General features: G+C 39.0%; 1 pseudogene; it reads right to left on the bottom strand.

The window, feature by feature from the left end:
* Positions 1-995: 995 nt before the first annotated feature.
* LOC134730153 (protein FRG1B-like) overlaps positions 996-18776 on the bottom strand; it is a 39987-nt pseudogene continuing 22206 nt past the window's right edge.

Below are 18776 nucleotides of genomic sequence, written 5' to 3'. Positions count from 1 at the left end.
GACATCATGCATTCCCCATGCATTGGTTTAGAGATCTGGGGTCTCTGGCAGCACAAGCGTGTTCATAAATATTTGGGTGACGTCATGCATCCCCCATGCATTGGTTTTCATGTCTCCAGTGAGTTGTTGGGCAAGTCTGATATTACTGATCCACACGCAGCAGGCAGCTTCCTGTACGGAGCTACCTCCACCCCTTGGACAGTCCAGGACTGAATGGTTGTCAAAAATGTGAACTCCTTGATGTCCAGTAAAGGCAACTGAGGGAACTGTGTAGCATTGGTGTAAAAAGTGCAATTTCCTAAGAAGCATGAACTTAAGAGTAATCAAAGCCTGTGGCAACAGTGGAACCCAGCACGGCATCCACTCGCTGCTTTGTAACTTAAATAGGAATTCTTTGAGGAGCTCAGTCTATCTCTCAACTAAAGCAGCTGCCTGCAGCCTATAGGGGCAGTGGAACCCCTACTGGACACTTTCACAAGCCTAGCACTGTGTTTTCTGATGAAATGTTGCCTTGGTCACCATCAGTAGTGTCTGGAACTCTCTGCAGGGGATAAGGATTGTCCCTGTGAGATCCGTACTGTGTCCTTGGTTTAAAAAAAAGGCATCTGTTACCTTGACTGTATTCTGAGTGTCCATGAGGCAAGAAGTTTCTTTAATTCAATGGGGAGGGAAGGTGGAGAATTCTTGGCAATTGCCAAAAATTTGTAAAAATGTACAAATGGGGCTAATTGTTGGCCCAGCATCAGTGCTGAGATGACCACCTCAAGTTTGGCCAGTCGTGCTGAGGCTTTGGTGTCATCCTTTATCAGGGACATCCTAGCTAAGCGAGGGAAGGCAGCAGCATCCCACTGAGCTCCATCACGTCAGATGATGGCATCCATTCAGGAGGTGGACGAACTTCACTGCTGGTCACTCAGTCGATCCCAAGGGGCCTCGGAGATGGGTGACTTCCAGTAACACAGACTAAGGATGAAGGAGGCCAGTGTTTCCTGCAGATGAGAATGGCAGGGGGTCCAGGTTTGACTCCATCCTGATGCAAGGAGGTCTCTGCAGCTGTGCCAAGGCTGTGGGGTGCTGCTTCCCAAGGCCTGATGGCCAGATGGACATGAAGCCTCGTGGACATGGATGCAGAGCCCTCTGTTTCCAGAGGGTCCAGCATGTGGTCAGCAATCGCTGCCCTGATGCTGTACAGAACAGGGTCAAAAGTGGCAGGTTTGTTTTTTACATCAGAAGCCCATGGACTACTTATGGCCACCATATGCCACCCAGATACTTCAGGAGGCATAGGAAGAGGTTGCTAAATCATCCACAGTGTGTTCTCTGAGGGAATTCATAGGAGCACCTGCTAATTTAAATTCGGACAGATTCCAGACTTGGAGGAGGCTTCATTCAAGGTGGGTCAGTTTGCCAATGACAGCATCAGTGAGATTAAATAAGATTTGTAAATAAGAAATATATTGTCACCTGAACCCCAAGTAAAGAATTAAAGGGCTGGGCACAGTGGCTCACACCTGTAATCCCAGAACTTTGGGAGGCAGAGGCAAGAGGATCGCTTCACCCCAGGAGTTTCAGACCAGCCTGGGTAACATAGCGAGACCTTTTCTCTACAAAAATATAAACAAAATTAGCTGAGTGTCATGGCACACACCTGAAGTCCTAGCTACTTGGAAGGCTGAGATGGGAGAACTGCTTGAGCTCAGGAGGTCGAGGCTGCAGTGAGTTGAAACCATGCCACTTCATGCCAGCCTGGGTGACAGAGCAAGACTGTACCTCCAAAAAACAAAACACAAATTAAAGAATATTAGGCTTGTATTAACATTGTGGATGCTGAGAGGATGAATAATTATTTTTTGAAGGTCTCAGGAATAGGGCAGCCCCATATTTACCAAGGAAATTTCAGGAATTGAAGCAAAGTGGCAGGGCCTTGCACTGCTGTGTTGGGAAAGGTCCATTCCCTTTGTGTAAGCCTCCTTGTGTCTGTGTGTCCTTAGTGTGTAAAATGAATTTTCTCTGAGAATGATGTCATCAGTACAATGTCACACCTGTGCTCCTGTAGAAAGGTGGTTGCAGTGAGATCTTGTCTGTGAAGATTGCATGCAATGACAAGGCTGCCGAGGCACTCCGTGGGTCGCCTGATCCCTTCAGAGATGAAGGCAGGCTATGACTGAGACTCTGTTAAAATAGGCACCAGAAGAACATGGTAGCCAAATCTGTAACAACAAAATATTTATCAGTTGCATGAATATATATAGGTTTATTATAAGGGATTGGCTCATGTGGTTATGGAGGCTAAGAAGTCCCAGGACCTGCAGTCAGCAAGCTGGAGAACCAGGACTGCCAATGTTGGAGTTCCAGTCCAAGCCTAAAGTCCTGAGAACCAGGAAAGCTGATGGCATAAGTTACAGTCCACGTCTGACTTCAAAGGCGAGAGAAGATCTACGTCTCAGCTCTGAAATCATCAAAGAGAGTGAATTCTCTCTTCCTCTACCCTTGTGTTTTATTTGGGTTTTAATGGATTGGATGAGGCCCACTCACACTGGGGAGGGCAATTACTTTACTAAGTCTACATATTCAAATGTTCGTCTCATCAAGGAACACCCTCACAGACACATCCAGGGTGTTTAACCAAATATCTAGGCAACCCAACTTGGCAAATAAAATTAACCATCATAAGGTGAAAGAGGTATACGATCTGAAGAGAAACCAGGGATGCAGGATGGTTAAACATCTGCAAGTCAATAAATGTGATACACCATATAAACAGAATTAAAAACAAAAATCACATGATCCTCTCAATACATGCAGAAAAAGGATTTGACAAAATCCATCATCCCTTTATGCCTAAAACCCTCAGCAAAATTGACATAGAAAAAGCATTTGACAAAATCCAGAATCCCTTTATGATTAAAACCCTTAGCAAAATCAACATCGAAGGGACATATCTTAAGGTAATAAAAGCCATATATGACAAACACACAGCCAACATTATATGGAATGGGGAAAAGTTGAAAGCATTCCCCCTGAAACTGGAACAAGACAATGATGTCAACTTTCACCAGTTCTATTCAACATAGTATTAGAAGTCCTCGCCAGAGCAATCAGATAAGAGAAATAAAGGGCATCCAAATCGGTAAAGAGAAAGTCGAACTGTCACTCTTTGCTGATGACATGATCGTATACCTAGAAAACCCTAAAGACTCATCCCAAAAGCTACTAGAACTGGTAAATGAATTCAGCAAAGTTTCAGGATAAAAAATTAATGTACACAAGTCAGTGGCTCTGCTATACAGTAATAGTGAACAAGCTGAGAATTAAATAAAAAACTCACCCCCTTTTACAATAGTTGCAATAAAAACCTTAGGAATATTATAATTCCTATAATTATAATAGTATATTCCTATAATTGTCAATTGCATGCAATCTTTGCAGACAAAATCTTAATTATATCCGGAATACTTAACCAAAGAGACAAAAGACCTCTACAAGGAAAACTACAAAACACTGCTGATAGAAATCATAGATACAAAGAAATGGAAACATATCCCATGCTCACGGATGGGTAAAATGAATATTGTGAAAATACCATACTGCCAAAAGCAATCTACAAACTCAATGTAATCCCCATTAAAGTACCAACATCAGTCTTCACAGAACTACAAAAATTCACACGGAACTAAAAAAGACATAGAAGGGAAATACCTTAAGGTAGTAAAAGCCTAGAACCAAAAAAGAGTCTGTATAGCCAAAGCAAGACTAAGCAAAAATAACAAATCTAGAAGCTGACTTCAAACTATACTAGAAGGCCATAGTCACCAAAACAGCATGGTACTGGCATAAAAATAGCCATAAAGATCAATGGAACATCATAGAGAACACAGAAATAAAGCCAAATACTTACAGTCATCTAATCTTCAACAAAACAAACAAAAACAGAAAGCAGAGAAAGAATACCCTATTCAACAAATGGTGCTGAGATAAATGGCAAGCCACACATAGAAGAATGAAAGTGAATGCTCGTTTCTCACCCTATTCGAAAATCAACTCAAGATGGATCAAGGACTTAAATCTAATACCTGAAACCATAAAAATTCTAGAAGACGACATTGGAAAAAACCTTCTAGACACTGGCTTAGGCAAAGACTTCATGACCAATAACCCAAAAAGCAAATGCAACTAAAACAAAGATAAATAGATGAGACTTAATTAAACTAAAAGGCTTCTGCGCAGTAAGAGAAATAGCAGAGTAAACAGATAACCTACAGAGTGGGAGAAAATCTTCGCAATCTGTACTTCTGATTAAAGGACTAACACCCAGAATCTGCAAGGAACTCAAACAAACCAGGAAGAAAAATATCCCATCAAAAAGTGGGCTATGGACATGAAAAGACAATTCTCAAAAGAAGATAAGCAACTGGCCAACAAACATGAAAAAATGCTCAGCATAACTAATTATCAGGGAAATGCAAATCAAAACCACAATACAATATGATACCCCTTCACTCCTGTAAGAATGGTCATAATCAAAAAATCAAAAACTAATAGATATTGGCATGGGTGTGTTAAGAAGGGAACACTTTTACACTTTTTGGAGGGAATGTGAACTAGTACAACAGCTATGGAAAACAGTGAGGAGATTTCCAAAGAAGTAAAAGCAGATCTATCATTTGATCCAGTAATTCCACTCCTGGGTATCTACTCAGAGGAAAATAAGTCATTATATGAAAAAGATACTTTCACACGCATGTTTATAGCAGCACAATATGCAGTTAGAAGAATTTGAAACCAGCCTAAATGCCCATCAATCAGTAAGTGGATAAACAAAATGTGGTATAAATATTTACCACATGGAATACTACTCAGCCGTAAGATGGAATGAAATAATGCATTCACAGCAACCTGGATGAAACTGGACACCATTATTCTAAGTGAAGCAACTTAGGAATGGAAAACCAAACATTGTATGTTCTCATTCATAAGTGAGAGCTAAGCTATGAGGATGCAAAGGCATAAGAATGATACAATAGTCTTTGGGGACTCAGGGAAAGCTTGGGAGTGGTGGGGTGGGTGCAGTGAGGGATAAAACACTACACAACGGGTGCAGTGTACACTGCTTGGGTGATGGGTACACCACAAATCTCAGAAATCGCCACTAAACAACTTGGTCCTGTAACCAAAAACCACCTGTTTCCCCAAAACCTATTGAAATAAAAAGAAAACCATCATATTCCCCAAAAACCTATTGAAATAAAAAAAAATTAACCACAATATTAGGCATTGGGTACGAGGGCCTGAATGGATGGGAGCACTGCAGTCACATTACAGTAATCCACTGTGAAACACCATTTATTATTTGCAGGTTTAAGAACAGGCCAAATTCTACTGCTAAACGTTGAAGCAATGAGGATTATCACCCCTTCACTAATTAATTAGGTCTTATATAATAAGTTTTATTTATTTGAAGTCATGTTGTAATTTATGTTGGATCATATTTGATAATTTATCAAGATGGGGAGGCTAGGCACGATGGCTCACACCTGTAATCCCAGCACTTTGGGAGGCCGAGGCAGGGGAGGGTTTCTTGAGGCCAGAAGTTAGAGACCAGCCTAGGCAACATAGCAAGACTCCACTTCTATAATTTTTTTAATTGGCTGTGCTGGTACATGCCTGTAATCCCAGCTACTTGGAAGGCTAAACTGGGAGGATTGCTTGAGCCCAGGAGTTCAAGGCAGCAGTGAGCTATGATTGTGCCACCGCACTTCATTCAGCCTGGGTAATGGAGCAAGACCCCATCTCTAAAAAAAATGAAAAATTAAAAACAAATCAAATTTAAAAAAAAAAGGAGAGGGAGTTCTGTAAGGTTACATTTGGTGAAGTCAATGTGTAAGTTCAAATGATTTAATATCAATTTGTTACTCATTGGGTCAGAGCATCCAGGTCACCTATGGACAAAGGCTTCTATGACTACGGGAAATTTAGTCAAGGTAACAAATGTGAGGCATAACTATGTGTCCTGTATTCTATATGCAGTTACTCTGCTAGGATTAGGGGATGCAATGTTTAAATTTAGTGAAATCTCAGGTATAACAAAGTTTGAGCTCCAGTATTGGTTAAGTTTGTGAAGGTATGCCAATTGGTAGACTTCAGCAGATGTTAAAATTGATTCGAATACATGCTGGAGAGTTACAAATACCAATCAGCACCCTTTTACCTTTGGACTGTATAGGTTACTTTAGAAAATAGTACATTTCCAATTAGGTCAGATGATAGAATTCCGTTTTAATTTAATTTTGTTTTTGTGCATATCCAAGTTCCTTCCCTTCCTTCCTTCCCTGCTTCCTTCCTTCCATCTTTCCTTCCTTCATTCCTTCCCTCCTTCCTTCCCTATTTCCTTTTCTTCCTTCCCTCCTTACTTCCCTCTCTCCTTCCTTCTTTCCTTCCTTCCTGCCCTCCTTCTCTCTTTCCTTCCTTCATTCCTTCCTTCCCTCTTTCCTTCCTTCCTTCCATCCCTCCCTCCCTCCCTACTTCCTTCCTTCCCTCTCTCCTTCCTTCCCTCTTTTCTTCCCTCTCTCCTTCCTTCCCTCCTTTCTTCCCTCTCTCCTTCCTTCCCTCCTTCCTTTCTTCCCTCTCTCTCATTTTTTTGCCACTGGATATGGCGAAGGTTGTTCTCTTTCCCACTCATATTTATAATTTCTTTTTTGAAACAGCCCCAAATCGGTATCTTCAGAGTTAAGGTCCTCCTTGTGAGCAGATTGTGTGGTTTAAGAACCCTAGACTTAAGTCAGGTTTGGATTTCTCCCTTCTCTCTGCCTCAGGAGTACCACAGGTGTCTTTTCCTATAACCCTGGGAATTAGATCTTTTTTGTGGCAGAATCATAAGTCACAGAGCGATGCAGCACAACCAGCCCACAATTCAGGGGTCAGTGGATTGAAATCATCTTCTGCTACGGCTCCATCTGGTTCTTCCAGGACTTCCCTCCCCCCCTTTTTTTTCCTTTTGGGGTGTTGAAACTTTAGTGGTATATACATTGCCTCATAATCAGTAAAAACTCCCCTTATCCCACATCATGGATTAAAGAGAACATTGCCAGGAGCCCTTCACTCTTCTAGAAGGACTTTATTTGATAGGTCCTTTTTCCATGGTTTAGAATAAAAGAGGTAATAACTAGAAATATTTCCCTCATAATAGGCTCTACAGCAAATTCTACTTTAAAGGCTGTTGTTCATGTCTTTAACTGTGGCTGCCCTTAATGTTTTTGTCATCCACAGACAATTGTCTCATTTTGGTCCTCTTTAAATGATGGTTTTATAATCAGCTATAAAATTTAACAGATGCCCTTAAATGCAGGATTCTGATTAATAACGCTGGAGATTGTGACATTAGAATAGAGGGAAAACTTTCAAATAGAAGAGTGAATGATGTTTGGGATACTTTGGACTATATTTTTATAAATATGTTATTAATATGTGTTCCAAAATTATTGGAAACTTCTATAGAAATGTAATCCCCAGTGTCGGAGATGGGGCCTGCTGGGAGGTGGCTGGTCCATGGGAGCAGTTTCCAGTGGTTCCAAGTGTTGGAGACGGGGCCTGCTGGAAGGTGGCTGGTCCACAGGAGCAGCCTCCAGTGGTTCCCACTGTCGGAGATGGGGCCTGCTGCGAGGTGGCTGGTCCATGGGAGCAGTTTCTAATGGTTAAGCATAATCCCCCTAGCGCTGCTCTTGTGATAGAGTTCTCATGAGACCTTGTTGTTTAAAGTGTGTAGGACCTTCCCCCTCTCTCTCTTCCTCCTGCTCCTGCTTTCCCTTCCACCATGATTGTTAAGTGTCCTGAGGCCTCCCCAGAAGCTGAGCAAATGTCAGCATCATGCTTGCTGTACAGGCTGTGGAACTGTGAGCCAATTTTCAGTACTCTTGTTTTCTTTTTATTTTTTTAAATTTTAAGTTCCAGGATAAATGTGCAGGACATGCAGGTTTGTTACGTAGGTAAACGTGCACTGTGATGATTTGCTGTACCTATCAACCCACAGCCTAGGTGCCTAGGTATTAAGCCCCACATGCGTTAGCTCTTCCTGATGCTCTTCCTCCCCGTCCCCAATGACAGGCCCCAGTGTGTGTTGTTCCCCTCCCTGTGTCCAGGTGTTCTCATTATTCAGCTCCCACTTATGAGTGAGAACATGTGGTGTTTGGTCTTCTGTTCCTGTATTAGTTTGCTGAAGATGATGGTTTCCAGATTCATTCATGTCCCTGCAAAAGACATGATCTCATTCCTTTTTATGGCTGCATAGTACTCCATGGCGTGTATGTACCACATTTTCTTTATCCAGTCTATCACTGATGGGCATTGGGATTGATTCCATGTTTTTGCTAATGGGAATAGTGCTGCTATAAATATACGCTTGCATGCATCTTTATACTAGAATGATTTATAGTCCTTTGGATATATACCCAGTAATGGGATTTCTGGGTCAAATGGGATTTCTGGTTCTAGATCCTTGCAGAATTGCCAAACTGTCTTCCACAATGATTGAACTAATTAACATTCCTACCAACAGTGTAAAAGTGTTTATTTCTCCACAGCCTTTCCAGCATCTGTTGTTTCTTTTTCTTTTTCTTTTTTTTTTTTTTATTATACTTTAAGGTTTAGGGTACATGTGCACAATGTGCAGGTTAGTTACATATGTATACATGTGCCATGCTGGTGTCCTGCACCCATTAACTCGACATCTTGCATTAGGTTTATATCGCCTAATGCAATCCCTCCCCACTCCCCCCACCCTAAAACAGTCCCCAGTGTGTGATGTTCCCCTTCCTGTGTCCATGTGTTCTCATTGTTCAATTCCCACCTATGAGTGAGAACATGTGGTGTTTGGTTTTTTGTCCTTGCGATAGTTTGCTGAGAATGATGGTTTCCAGTTTCATCCATGTCCCTACAAAGGACATGAACTCTTCATTTTTTTCTCCTGCATAGAATTCCATGGTGCATATGTGCCACATTTTCTTAATCCAGTCTATCATTGTTGGACATTTGGGTTGGTTCCAAGTCTTTGCTATTGTGAATAGTGCCACAATAAACATACGTGTGCGTGTGTCTTTATAGCAGCATGATTTATAGTCCTTTGGGTATATACCCAGTAATGGGATGGCTGGGTCAAATGGTATTTCTAGCTCTAAATCCCTGACGAATTGCCACACTGACTTCCACAACGGTTGAACACGTTTACAGTCCCACCAACAGTGTAAAAGTTTTCCTATTTCTCCACATCCTCTCCAGCACCTGTTGTTTCCTGACTTTTTAATGATCGCCATTTTAACCCGTGTGAGACGATATCTCATTGTGGTTTTGATTTGCATTTCTCTGATGGCCAGTGATGATGAGCATTTTTTCATGTGTTTTTTGGCCGCATAAATGTCTTCTTTTGAGAAGTGTCTGTTCATATCCTTTGCCCACTTTTTGATGGGGTTGTCTGTTTTTTTCTTGTAAATTTATTTGAGTTCATTGTAGATTCTGGATATTAGCCCTTTGTCAGATGAGTAGGTTGTGAAAATTTTCTCCCATTCTGCAGGTTGCCTGTTCACTCTGATGGTAGTTTCTTTTGCTGTGCAGAAGCCCTTTAGTTTAATTAGATCCCATTTGTCAATTTTGGCTTTTGTTGCCATTGCTTTTGGTGTTTTAGACATGAAGTCCTTGCCCATGCCTATGTCCTGAATGGTATTGCCTAGGTTTTCTTCTAGGGTTTTTATGGTTTTAGGTCTAACATGTAAGTCTTTAATCCATCTTGAATTAATTTTTGTATAAGGTGTAAGGAAGGGATCCAGTTTCAGCTTTCTACATATGGCTAGCCTGTTTTCCTAGCACCATTTATTAAATAGGGAATCCTTTCCCCATTTCTTGTTTTTGTCAGGTTTGTCAAAGACCAGATGGTTGTAGATATGTAGCATTTTTTCTGAGGGCTCTGTTCTGTTCCATTAATCTATATCTCTGTTTGGGTACCAGTACCATGCTGCTTCGGTTACTGTAGCCTTGTAGTATAGTTTGAAGTCAGGTAGCATGATGCCTCCAGCTTTGTTCTTTGGGCTTAGGATTGACTCGGCAATGCGGCCCCTTTTTTGGTTCCATATGAACTTTAAAGTAGTTTTTTCCATTTCTGTGAAGAAAGTCATTGGTATCTTGATGGGGATGGCATTGAATCTATAAATTACCTTGGGCAGTATGGCCATTTTCACGATATTGATTCTGCCTACCCATGAACATGGAATGTTCTTCCGTTTGTTTGTATCCTCTTTTATTTCATTGAGCAATGGTTTGTAGTTCTCCTTGAAGAGGTCGTTCGCATCCCTTGTAAGTTGGATTCCTAGGTTTTTTATTCTTTGAAGCAATTTTGAATGGGAGTTCACTCATGATTTGGCTGTCTGTTTGTCTGTTATTGGTGTATAAGAATGCTTGTGATTTTTGTACATTGATTTTGTATCCTGAGAGTTTGCTGAAGTTGCTCATCAGCTTAAGGAGATTTTAGGCTGAGACAATGTGGTTTTCTAGATATACAATCATGTCGTCTGCAAACAGGGACAATTTGACTTCCTCTTTTCCTAATTGAATACCATTTATTTCCTTCTCCTGACTGATTGCCCTGGCCAGGACTTCCAACACTATGTTGAATAGGAGTTGTGAGAGAGGGCATCCCAGTCTTGTGTCAATTTTCAAAGGGAATGCTTCCAGTTTTTGTCCATTCAGTATGATATTGGCTGTGGGTTTGTCATAGATAGCTCTTATTATTATGAGATATGTCTCATCAATACCTAATTTATTGAGAGTTTTTAGCATGAAGTTTTGTTGAATTTTGCCAAAGGCCTTTTCTGCATCTATTGAGATAATCATGTGGTTTTTGTCTTTGGCTCTGTTTATATGCTGGATTACATTTATTGATTTGCATATGTTGAACCAGCCTTGCATCTCAGGGATGAAGCCCACTTGATCATGGTGGATAAGCTTTTTGATGTGCTGCTGGATTTGGTTTGCCAGTATTTTATTGAGGATTTTTGCGTCAATGTTCATCAAGGATATTGGTCTAAAATTCTCTGTTTTGGTTGTATCTCTGCCAGGCTTTGGTATCAAGATGATGCTGGCCTCATAAAATGAGTTAGGGAGGATTCCCTCTTTTTCTATTGATTGGAATAGTTTCAGAAGGAATGGTACCATTTCCTCCTTGTACCTCTGGTAGAATTCAGCTGTGAATCTATCTGGTCCTGGACTTTTTTTGGATGGTAAGCTATTGATTATTGCCACAATTTCAGAGCCTGTTATTTGTCTGTTCAGAGATTCAACTTCTTTCTGGTTTAGTCTTGGGAAGATGTATGTGTCAACGAATTTATCAATTTCTTCTAGATTTTCCAGTTTATTTGTGTAGAGGTATTTTTAGTATTCTCGGACGGTAGTTTGTATTTCTGTGGGATCGGTGATGATATCCCCTTTATCATTTTTTATTGCACCTATTTGATTCTTCTCTCTTTTCTTCTTTATTAGTCTTGCTAGTGATCTATCGATTTTGTTGATCTTTTCAAAAAACCAGCTCCTGGATTACTTAATTTTTTGAAGGGTTTTTTATGTCTCTATTTCCTTCAGTTCTTCCCTGATTTTAGTTATTTCTTGCCTTCTGCTAGCTTTTGAATGTGTTTGCTCTTGCTTTTCTAGTTCTTTTAATTGTGATGTTAAGGTGTCAGTTTTGGATCTTTCTTGCTTTCTCTTGTGGGCATTCAGTGCTATAAATTTCCCTCTACACACTGCTTTGAATGTGTCCCAGTGATTCTGTTATGTTGTGTATTTATTTGTTTAAGGCAGAGTCTTGCTCTGTCACCCAGGCTGGAGTACAGTGGCTCGATCTCAGTTCACTGTAACCTCCACCTCCCAGGTTCAAGCGATTCTCTTGCCTCAGCCTCCTGATTGGCTGGGATTACAGGCGCCTGCCACCACACCCAGCTAATTTTTGTATTTTTAGTAGAGATGAGGTTTCACCATGTTGGCCAGGCTTGTCTCAAACTCCTGGCCTCAAGTGATCCACCCGCCTCAGCCTCCCAAATTGCTGGGATTACAGGTGTGAGCCACCGTGCCTGGCCTGTTTCTTGTATTTGATGATGAATATCTGTTATTGACAGTCACCCTGCCTGTTTCTTGTATTTTATGATGAAAATCTGTTATTTACAGTAAGAGCATGGGGGCTTAGATTAACAACAGGGTGTGAGAAAAGCAGCAGTGAAATTTTGGTTCTCAAAACAATTGATGTCTTATTCCTTTTTTTGAACATGGGTATTGCTAAAAAAGGCCAGCCATTTTGAAACTTGATTTTATTGTCATGTTCTCATTTTGAAATTCATCTTATTGTTTGTCCGAATTGGCAGCCGTATGTGGGAAATTTCAGTTTTGCGTATTTTCAGATTATTTTCATTTTTACATCAGAGATTTTGAACAGATGCTATACAAAATTATTCATTTATTTATTCAACAAAATTTAGTGCTGGTTATGTTGCAAGCACTTAGTGAACTTCATGCTGTACACGCCTCAGATACTTTTGTGAATGTAATGGCAACATCAAAAACTTTGCCCTTATGCACCTTATAAACCTTTAATTTCAAGACATGTTGATAAGTGAGCCTCTGCTATAACATTCTTTCATTGTCATTTAATTAACCATTATTTGGGTATACCTTATATTAAAACTGATTATTAAAAACTGGAAAATATTTAACACATCTTTATCTTGCCTTTTTCCTTAACATGTAGATCAAGGGAGTCACTGAGAATCAATTTTAGGGATAGTTATAAAAATCTTAACTTTGCAACTATAACTTTGTCCTCAATGTAATAACTGGAAAAAATAATTTACGTTTCAAAGGCTTTAATCTTTGTATTTTTTTGAAAAGGAGCCTTTACCGAGATTCTTTAAAAATTCTTGCTCTGTCCTACAGTAGAGACTGATGGACTCATGGATATGGTCCTCTAATGGATCTGTACCACCTCAGTTCTCTGATTGTCGCCCTCCTGTGGTGAAAATTAAAGCTTATTTTCATTTCATGTCTAGGATGTAGTATGTTCTTGTTGGGAAAAAATGATGTTTCTTGAGAAGTAAGTGCCTTCAGTATCACTGTGTGTCAGTTAATAAATATGACTAATATCTACTTTTACCAATGGCTGCAATTTGATCCTTAAACAGCCATCTTTAAATTATACTTTTTCTTTGGTTAAAGAAAAGTAATTATAATAGACATTAATTATTTTTACATAATTTTCTTATGTGGACACCCATTCTTAGAACTAAAACTTTCAGATGTTTATATTACAAGTACAATTATTATTTATTATTATTAATGTCAGTAGCCAAATGTAATCAACTCTCTTCCTTTTACTTCCTTTTTTGAATCAAAATGTTACACTTACACAAGCAAGAGCAACAGCTCTATATCTGGATCACTGCAGTGCCTAGAAGATACAACAGCACAATTTAGAAATCCAAATTTCCAGGAAGTCTCTGCACATACCTCTAGTACAAAAGATGCTTCAGAGACTAGAGGGTCAGAGGGCAAAGAGAGGAAATATTCAACTCCCAGTTCAGGTAAAAAGGGAAGAAAGCCTGGTGTTGAAAAAAATCCAAGAATGACTGTGTCTGCAACTCGCTCCTTTCTGTAAAGTATTCATGGTGTTTTACTTAAAATATTTGCTCTTATGATGGTCAATAATATTAATAGTTATGCTTTGTAAAAGAATTTATTCTTTACTTATAATTAATGGATCATTCTAAGTTATTATATGTTTAGTTGATATAGTAAGATGATGTGAAAGATTTGTTGCCTGTTAAATGTTTCTGGGATCTTTGCTTTATTTTTATATTATGATCTGTGCTTCCAAAGTTGAGCTGTAATTTTATTGTTTATACAAATGTAGAATAAACCTTAAGTTTGGGGAGAAAAATGAAAGCTAGAGTTTTCCTTTCAGCTATAGAACAGTCATTTATTTCTATAAATGTTCTTTATGTAGCTTTCCTAGTTCCACATTTAAAAAGATAAATACGGGGATCTACACAGTTTTCAGTAAATAATAGTTCTTGATTAATAATGCATTATTATAAATCTTGAAGTTTAAAGTAGAATTTTGCTCAGCTCATATCGTTTATGGTCAGGCTGCTATAATTATGTAATACCCAGTTAAATTTCAATTTCAGATAAACAAGGAATAATATTTTAGTATACGCATGTCCCAAATACTGCATGGGATATACTTACACTGAAAAAAGTATTTGTTTATCTGAAATTTCAAATTAACTGGGCATGCTATATTTTCTGTGGCAACCTGCTTTATAGTGAACAGAGTAAGTCAGCTGAATTTTAGAATACTTAACCCTAACCTGGTGTTCTAGGTCTTTCCTTTTTGTAATTATTATTATTATTTGGAGTCAGGGTCATGCTCCATCACTCAGGCTGGAGTGCAGTGGCACAATCACAGTGCCCTGCAGCCTTGAGCTTCTGGGCTCAAGTGATTCTGGCACCTCTGCCTTTGCCTCCCAAGTTGCTAGTACCACAGGTACGTGGGCCCAGCTATTTATTTATTTATTTATTTTTCTCATAGAGACAGGTTCTCAGGCTGGTCTGGAACTCCTGGGCTCCAGCAATCCTCCCACCTCTGCCTTCACTTCCCAAATAGCTGAGACCACAGGCACACGCCACCACCATACCCAGCTTGTTTTTTTATCAGGTTGGTGCAAGAGTAATTGCGGGTTTTGCCATTGAAAGTAATGGCAAAACCCGCAATTACTTTTTGCACCATCCTAATAATTTTTTGTGGAGACAGGGTCTTGTCCTGTTGTCTAGGCTGGTTTCCAACTCCTGGGCTCGAGTGACCCTCCTGCCTTGGCCTCTAAAAAGTTCTGGGATTACAGATGGGAGCCACTGCACCAAGTTACTTTGTATAATTTTTAACATAAACATAAATATTTTGAGAAACAGAAATGTTAAAACCATTGGAAGAAAATATATTGTAAAGTATACAATAGAAAGAAACAATCAAGCAAAATACAACAAATACAACATAAAATTATCAAAATTTTCAGAGGAACAAAACAGAATCTAGTTTTACAATATTCAGAATTCAATCCCATTATATCAAACATATAAAGAAACATATTCAAAGAAAAAGGCAATCAATAGAGACTGACCTCGAGATGACCCAGATGTTGGAATTAGTGTGGATTTTTAAAGTAGTTATTGTAATTCTTACTAAAATCAAAACCCCAAAAACCCATAAAATAAATGGATAGGAAATCACAGCAGAGAAGAAGAAACTACAATAATAACAAAGGCTCAAGTGGAAATTCTAGAAGTGAGAAAGTTTTCAAAATTAAAAAATAACAATCAGTTGTGTTCAGGAGCAGCTTGGAGGTGGTAAAGAGTCAATGAACCTTAAAATACAATTGAAATGATTCAATCTGAAAAATGTGAGCAGTCATAGGTTGGGGTGAGGGAGCTTTCCTTTGGTTAGTGCTTTTAGGTAGTCTTGGTTTTGATATGATTACTAGACTGATCCGTCAGGGGCATGCTAAGCCAGAGTTTATCTTGGTTTCAGTAGTGCTTTAACCAAAACTCATGATATTCTTGTGTACAAGATGGAAGAAGAGTGGACCAGATGACAATATTTAGATGCAGTCATTCTTAACCTCCGTTGCTCTCCCAGTGGTCTAGCTGGGGTTTGTATAAAGTGGAATGGGAGGAATAGGGAAGGAGCCCCCACCTACCCTCTCCCCTTGTCCACTTGTCCTCCTCCACTAGTGGATAAAGTCCACGGGAACAGGCAAGTTATTTTAAATCTGTATCTTCTGTTGTCAAGATCTGTAATCAGTTCTGCTCGCTGGACTGGGGAGAGGAACCAAGGGAACATGAGGGTGAACGGGTTGACATGGAGTCCAGGAACACACTGTGCCTACATGCAGAATGTTTGTGCCAGGAAAGCCAGTCAGCAGGCAGATGGTCTCAGATACCAAGCTAGGGTTGGGAAGCAGGATTCAGTCTCCTGAAGGCGTGTTCCTCATTCTGTGGTTTGTATCACTTGAACCAACCTCAGTCCTGAGGCAGAATTTCCCGTGGCATCTGATACACAGCCTGGATTTGGAGCACTCACTGGGATTAGATGCCACGGGAATATTGTGTTTAGGAACTCTGAAAGAGACAGGCTTCAACAAAGCAGACCTAAGCAACACGTAGCGTCTGAACTTCTTTATCAGCTTCCATTCCAGCCCAAGAGGACAAAAGCATCACATACATATCCACTGTGGCAAACCTTTCCTCAGTAGGGAGTTTTCCCAGTACTACTCTCCCCTCTGTTCTGAGACTACTTGCTCCTTTGTAATGTTTCTACTTTCTGTCCCACTCCCTAATAGATGATTTGTCCTTTCTGCCCGGCCCCCTAGTTCTGATATTTGGATTGTCTGTGATCTGGATACTACTTAGGAGGTAGAATCAAAGCCTTGTTGATTGGATTGGGAGTTTCTAACTTCCTATTAAAGGCACTGATTAAGCATCTATTGTATAAAGTAAGTAAGATTATGATCCAGTAAGAAAGATTCCACAAGTAGCGCAGGAAGAATTGGTTTCTACTACACTTCATGCTTCAGGACAGGAAATCCAGAAAAAAATTATGTGGTATGTTAAGTGTGTACTGTAAGTTTCATTTCCATGTGAAAAACTGTAGTTAGCTAAAAAGTACATCCATGAAGAATCCTGATTAAACTTGTTTAATCCTGGTTAAACTAGGTACTAGCTAAATAATAATTTCACAACAACTCAAGAACTCTGTAAAAGCATTTCCTCTGAATATTTTATTCAGAAAAAAATACAAAAAGATAAGGCAGAAACAAAAATCTCAGTCATTTGCAGTATCTGTCGGCTTTCAATTTGGTTCTCTTTTTTAAACAAAGAAAAATAGTAAAATTAATCTATGTAAAACATGCCACATATATTCAACTGCTACTAAATATAAAAAGCTTTAAAACTGTGTGTTCAATTTTGGTTACTGTATTACCACAACACTTATATTAAAATATGTATACTTTCAAATTTGGTTTCTATAAAAAATGGATTCTAATCTTATAAAAGTTATTTCCTAATATTCAATAAATGTCACCTAAGGGCTTTTTCAATCCAAATAGCAATTTTAATTATTATAGAATTTAAAGATGCTTTAAATTTCCATTTAATAGGGTGAGAATGCTGTATTATTACGAGTGATAAAAGTTACAGGACATAGAGGTTATTCCGTTTTAGAGTCCACATCCTGATTATATTTTATATCCTCTTCTTGATTTCTTACAACTAGATACATACTCACTTGCTCAGCTGGAAAAAACTCTTAACATTATTTACTGACTTTAGGTATGAACTCTACCAGCTAGTTAATAGAAAATATGTAATTAAACATTGCCTTTATCAAGTAATGTAAAAAAAGTGTAAGAGTAACTTTGCAACATAGGACTTGAATGAGCGGCTGGTGATTATCAAAATCTGGCACTTAATTGATTTATACTTGTACACTCACAGCTAAATGTCTCTACCTGTTTTTCTATGTTGTAAATCTAGGACACTACTTATCTACATAGGAAGAGTAATAAATATTAATAATGTGCTATGATAAACATCCTGCACTCTTCCAAATCTTACAATAAAACTGTTTCAATTTCACTTGTTCAGCTTTTATACTTAGTTTTTTAGTTGATCTATGCTTATTTTAAGGAACCTGAACTACTCTAACAGAATCCACATAATTTTTATATTAGTCAAACTGCTTCTTTCTAACTCTGGTTCTAATAGTTATAAAAAGATGATGATAAATTTATGAAGTAGATACAGTCAAACCTGAATTTCTTAAAATATATACTTAGAATCGGTTATAATTTTTAGATATTCTTTCTTGACAGTCTTTTCCCAAACTCATGATGTCCTCTCTAGGTAATATTGCCACACTCATAAATTAGAAATAAACACAAAAATGTGAAAACTACAGTAATTTAAGAGAATATAGGTTTTCTACATGCCATTTCTATGGGCTACTGAAAATAGTGAAAATAAGTAAATAAATAGCTACCTGTCCAGAAGCGTCTCATGAAAAATCCATCTTTCTGAGCCTTTTTTAAGAATTTTACTCTCTTCTTTACTTATTTTAAATTTGTGGTCTTGGAAGCTCTGAAATTTCTTTCTGCAAAGAAAATGTCTTCATTGAAAAATACCTCAAACTGATTATACATATTTACTATTAAATTTGTAAATACTGTTAATTTCTTTTTCACTTATTAAAAAGATCTAATTGTAGGCCAGGCACAGTGGCTCATGCCAGCAATCCCAGCACTTTGGGAGGCCAAGGCAGGTGGATCACTCGAGGTCAGGAGTTCAAGAACAGCCTGGCCAACATGGTGAAACCCCATCTCTACTAAAAATACAAAAATTAGCCGAGTGTAGTGGTGCGTGCCTGTAGTCCCAGCTACTCGGGAGGCTGAGGCAGGAGAATCACATGAACCTGGGAGGAGGAGGATGCGATGAGCCGAGATCATGGCACTGCACTCCAGTCTGGGGGACAGAGTGAGACTCTGTCTCGGGGGAGAAAAAAAAAAAAGTCTAATTGTATTTTTTTAAATAAGCTGGAGATTTTGAACAACAAAGATGACCTTCATAACCTCTCAAGAGGAGGGCCACTCATTGACTGGGTAGCAGAAGGCCCCACTTCTATTAAGTCATGCTGGCTGGAG

This window comes from Pan paniscus, chromosome 23, assembly GCF_029289425.2.
Source record: "Pan paniscus chromosome 23, NHGRI_mPanPan1-v2.0_pri, whole genome shotgun sequence".
Classification (NCBI taxonomy): Eukaryota; Metazoa; Chordata; class Mammalia; order Primates; family Hominidae; genus Pan; species Pan paniscus.
Note: the sequence above shows the minus strand (reverse complement) of the source record. Positions and strands in the feature narration are given on the sequence as shown.